Source organism: Rosa rugosa, chromosome 2 (genome assembly GCF_958449725.1).
Source record: "Rosa rugosa chromosome 2, drRosRugo1.1, whole genome shotgun sequence".
NCBI lineage: Eukaryota > Viridiplantae > Streptophyta > Magnoliopsida > Rosales > Rosaceae > Rosa > Rosa rugosa.
The window spans coordinates 35,762,551-35,768,443 of record NC_084821.1 but is presented as its reverse complement, the minus strand read 5'-3'; the positions used below and the strand labels follow the sequence as shown (position 1 = coordinate 35,768,443).

General features: G+C 39.8%; 1 pseudogene; it reads left to right on the top strand.

Moving 5' to 3' along the window:
• Positions 1–1,789: 1,789 nt before the first annotated feature.
• On the top strand, positions 1,790–5,221 carry LOC133730683 (borneol dehydrogenase, mitochondrial-like; annotated as a pseudogene).
• The last annotated feature ends 672 nt before the right edge of the window (positions 5,222–5,893 follow it).

The following is a 5,893-nucleotide window of genomic DNA, read 5'->3' as shown; positions in this document are numbered from 1 at the left end:
CATAAGACAAAGAAGAAGAAGAAGTATACAGAGAGAGACCCAGAATGGGATTTGATTCCCCGAATCGAAACACACTCCAACTGAAGTCCCACTAAAGCTAAGAACAATCAAGATTGATCAAAATAACAGTCAAACCAACAAACTAGGCAAACCAAGCAGACAAGAAACCTTCCCACAATTGAAAAACCCTAAATAGATCAAGCAGAAGATGAAAACTGAAACAAAAAGTGAAAAAAATTGTACCTTGATTTGGCCAGAGAAAAAAACCAATGAGCAAGACAAGGCCATAGTTCTCAACTTTCTCCAAAAGGGTTTCAGAAACTTCAAGACCCTGAAACCGGTGGCCCCAATCTCCGAGAGCGGCAATCACTTCAATGTTCTTTAATTCGTAGCTCAATCGATCCACGACATCTCGATGAGAGGAGCAGAGAACGTGGTGGTGGTGGGAGATACGCGGCCGGCCACTCGGCGGTGGAGCAAATCCAGTGAACGGCGACTTGGCGGTGGGAAGAGACGTGGAAGGAAGAGATGGCGAAAATTGAGGTCTGTGTCAGGGAGAGAGAAAAGTTTTTGTGTTATGAAATGAAAAAAATAAAAATGAAATGTGTAGAGGGAAAAGATGGAGGAAAATAAAAACTTTGGTGAAAATTTTTGCGCCTTTTACTTTTACGGCACACATCAATGCATGCCATAAAAGACCATATTAAAAAAGACATTAACAGCGCACTATTCTTGCACGTTGTAAAAGATAATACTATTACGGCGTGTATCTATGCATGCCATAAAAGACCAAATGAAAAATGACATTAACGGCGTGCATCTAAAAGACCATATCAGAAAGGGTATTAACGGCTTGCGTGAAAATGTGCCGTAAATGTGTGTCTATTACGACACGCATTAGATGCACGCCGTAAAAGACCATATCAGAAAGGGTATTAACAGCCTGCGTGAAAATGCGCCGTAAATGTGTGCCTATTACGGCACGCATTAATGCGCGCCGTAAAATGTGCGCGGTAAAAGAGTCATTTTCTTGTAGTGAGGTGTTAAATAGCATGTGAGTTTTAACATAAGCAAATGATTTAGGTGCCTATCATTTAGAAGTTCACAATTTGTACCTATCAATCAGGGAATAACTTAGGTGGAATGAAGCATAGCTAAAATTGCATAATTTTGTCTATCATTCAGGTGTTAAACGTCGTGTGGGTTTTAACATAAACAAATGATCTAGGTACCTATCATTCAGGGAGTTCACAATTTGTACCTAAAGAATCATTTAGGTACCGATAATTCTAGCTTTTGAATGTGGAGATTACATAACCTCCAACCCAGGTATTGATTTCAATTGCTGAAATCAAGAGTTGATTAATTCTGGGCGATGTCTTCGCGCAACCATTTCAAGAGTTGCATCTGCATAAAGTTTGGGGATGGTGGCAGCTTTAGTAATTCTTAACAACAATGGATTTTGATAATTCATCCTATTTAATAGTTTTTTTTTTAGATAAACCTAATTAATAGGTTTGGGTGTATATTAAAACAATCTTATAGATGGGTTTAATCTAAAAGGTGTGTGTGAATTTGGGTGTAGAATCAAATTCCTCTAAAAAACGTGCACCATGGATAAGAACTCAAACTTACATGTGTTGTTCAAGAAACCTAGCAGATGGCATGTCCCCCACGTATCTTTAATTAATTTGAAACAATTGTTATATAAATCAGTGAGGGTTGTGTGTACACTCGATCGAATTGTTATAGCAGAGAGAGCTTCCAAAAACTTGAGTACTAAACCTTGGCGAGTTACTCGTTACTCTCAGCTGCTGCAAGAAGGTATACACTATTCATATATGTGGATATATGTGATGACCTGGATTTTCATTATTTAATTCTTGCTATTAATAGTGGACCAGTTGTACGAATTATGAGTGTTATGCTTTATTCGTATGTTGTTTGTGGGGTGTACGATTTTCGGACGAATAATTATTCGAATTTCAGAGTTTTAGGGGCTGTACAAAGTTTGACTTTTTATACGTTGAGTTTCTTCAAAATCACGAAAGTCGTAGAGCACGTCGATACAAATTCGTCGATATGTAGAAAGTGAAAATCGGAGTTTCTATGTGAAAGTTATGGCCATTGGAAGTTTCAGATATTTTTGGAAACCACTATGAATAGAAATTTCTGTTTTCGGAAATTTACTATTTTCATTTTTTGGAAGCTTCCATTTTTGGAAAGCCAGAAACCTATTCTCTCTCCTAAAACGTGACCGACCCGACCTGTATCCGGGTTTCCGACCCGATCGGAATTCCATTTTCCGACAACTTGTACTGGTGGTAACTACCTAGATCATTTCACCTCTTCTTTCCGGTCCTCCCTGCGGTGGTCTCTAGCGGCAATTCTCACCCACGGCGACCCAGCAAGGCGGTGAAAATCGACAGCGGCTGGCCCAACTAGTTTTCTCGATTCCGGCGACGGCTGGAGGTGAAACCAATCTTTTTGAGCTCGTAGCGGCCTCATCTATCGATCCTTGGTGGTGGTTTCGATCAATTCTCAGTGTGGAGTTGCAACTCGAGGTGAACAGTAAATTCTAGCTTGTGGCAACGATCGGTGGTAATCTAAGCGGAGTTTGCTTGAACCCCAGGTATTAAAGTTGTTTTACTTGGTATTCTTGACATTTTGGACGGTTGGATTGTTGTGGTTTTGTGTTTGGCCGGCGGGGTGTGCCACCGCCTGTAGAGGCGTTTGGCGGCGATTTCCAGCCATATCAGGGTCAGTTTCTTTTTATATATCATCTATTCGTCAATACGAATGTTTTGATATATAATACGTAATTTTTTGGAGATCGTATGAAATTGTTAGGCTCGGTTTTCGATCCGTGAGGATCCGACCATTCGATCGACTTGTAGCTTTGGCATATCGATCGCAGGAGTGTTCCGAAGACTTTGGATGGTCTTGCATGAGGTTTTGCCTCGTTTGGCGTTACTTTCGGGTTGTAATTCGATTGGGGGATTCGAACTTTAATCACTTTGTGATTCGTGTACTGAATCGAGGTTGTATTTTCCATAGATGCTTGACAAAGTGCATTCTGTAAGTCATCTAGTTGTGTGAAGACGTAGCTGGAATATCGAGGTGAGTAATCTCACAATGTTCATTTACGAACGGGTTTACCTTATCGTTTTGGGAGTTATTTAGTTAACTGCAAACTATAGTTGGTATTAGAAGCATTCCTGAGCGAATGACTAAGTATATATATATATATATATATATATATATATATATATATATATATATTCATGTGAGTGTGATGTGTGGTGAAACAATATGCATGATTGTGTTCATATTATTGTTTGAATGCGACTTTTCGGGAAACAATATTGTGGAAAAAGATGTTTTCTATTGTTTGAAAAGTGTTAAGTTTGATGTTACATTTTTGAGTCAAGCGTGACTTATTTTAAGATTGGTTTTTGTACCAAGAGTCACAGATGGTGAGTAGGGAAGTAGAAATCTTTTATTAGATTTATGTAACATTTTTAGGTCGGGTGCAACTTATTCAAATGTTTGGTTCGAAGACTAGATGGGTCTGAAAATCATATGTCACAGATGGTGACCAAGGCAAGAAATTGGGAATCACGCCTTTAACCGGGTGAGTGGTTACGATCAGTTAGAGCTCTAGTCTGTCTGCCATTGTAGCTTATGGGGGTAACGATCGAGGTTGCTGGAGACTTATACGTGTGTAGTTAAAAGAGTCTCGAGAGTATTCATTCTTTTATTGTCCAGATGAGACTTGATTTGCTTATTGATTGTTGAGTTAGCAAATAATATGTTATCCCGGCGATGACTTATGTTGTCCCTTCGGTGGAGAGGACATGGAATGTTGGAAAAAATTATGGTTGTGTTGTTTCCTTAAGTTGATTGTTGTGACTTGTTGATTGATGTTCTTGAGTTACTCATACAGACTTTCAAAAGCTTACCAGTTTGTTGTGTGGCAACCTGGTACACTATTCGATGGTGTAGGGGTTAATCCTGCAGGTCAGGGTAATTGTGGCTGAAGTTGAGGTAGCTTGTTAGCAGCAGTACGGGTAGGAAGCAAAGTTTGTTGGCTTTGCTATTGTTATGACTTCCACTATGTATAAGCTCTGAGGAACATTTACGTTTATTTTGTTGTGGCAATTTAATTCGTAAACTTGTGTAATATATGACTCTGCGGAGAGAGTATATATTGACATTGTGGGTTCAGGGCATCAATATGTACTTGGGTTAAAAGGAAAAAGTTTTTCAGGTATTTTGTATTGATGGCTGAACCATCACACATGTACAATTATGAGATTATATATTAATTTTTAATTGTGTTTAAAAATCGGGGTATGACAAAACACTTCTAGAATCTAGCTAGTACAGACTATAATGGGGTGATTCAGATTAAATTTAATTGTTTGTGGATTGATACGTAGGCTTGAAGGTAAGGTAGCAGTGATTACCGGCGGAGCCAGTGGCATCGGAGAATCCATCACCAGACTCTTCTCCAGACACAGCACTAAAGTCGTGATCGTCAGCGTGCAAGACGACTTGGGCCAATCCGTTTCCAGAGACTTGAACCCTTCCTCCACGACCTTCGTCCATTGTGACGTGATGAACGAAAAAGATATCGAAAACGTCGTGAACACGGCCACGGCCAAGTATGAAAAGCTAGACATTATGTTCAACAACGCCGGCATCAGCGACGTGGTCAAGCCGAACATCCTCGACAACAACAAGCTAGGCCGATTTTGAGCAGGTCCTTAGAGTGAATCTGGTCGGTCTCTTCCTGAGAATCAAGCACGCGGCTTGGGTGATGATGGGAGCTCGAAAAGGGACTATTATCAACACGGCTAGCGTTTGCTCGATCATAAGGGGTGGCGCGTCTCATGCGTACACGAGTTTGAAGCATGGAGTCGTGGGGCTCACGAAGAACATGGCGGTGGAGCTCGGACAGTACGGAATACGTGTGAATTCTGTGTCACCGTATTTGGTGGAGACGTCGTTGAGCAAGAACTACTTTAAGCGTGACGATGAGGGCATCAATGGTGTTTACTCTAACCTTAAAGGGGCGGTGCTGAAGGTAGAAGATGTGGCGGAGGCTGTTCTTTACTTGGAGAGTGATGACTCCAAATATGTTAGTGGGCATAATTTGATAGTAGATGGAGGCTTGACAATAGAGTACCCAAGGTTCTGTATGTTTGAGCAATCTTAGTTCAACGGGAAATCGGGAATGTTCCTAGTCCAAGTTCATGGGACAATTAAAGAATGATATACGTGCTTGAATATGATGCTCGGAGTATGATAGGATCTCAATTAAAAGATTAAAAACAAAGAGGATGAAAAATAATAACAAGTATACAAATCAAGCTTGAAAATTCAGAGCTACTCGTCTGAAGGATCTCAAGGTTCTTATGAAGTACTTTAGAGAGTCAACACTATTGTAGCAGAGAGTACAATAAGGAGTATTGCTTTTTTCTTCAATCTCGCTAACTGGTGTTATGCGCTGAGTACTCCATTTTGGGATTTCTAAATAATACCAGCTTTCTCTCTTCGTCAGTCTCGCTCACACTAAATAATAAAGGAGTATGGTCTTTGCTTTCAAATTGAAGCAAATTTTGAATTTAATTTGGTTGATTTGGAGAATTGGGTATTGTATACAGTTGATGAATTGGGTATTAGTATGGATAATTCAAGGTCGGAATCTCAATCAATGTTGACTTTATTCATCTTGTTAGTCGGTGAATTTTTTGTATTGGAATTTCAAAAAAAGATGTTGATTCTAGGTTTTGAATTTTGGATTTTGTGAGTAGGTGGAAATGATGGAGGTGAAAAAAAAAATGCAAACACAAATAGAAACAGAAAGCTTTCGTCTCCGACCCAACAA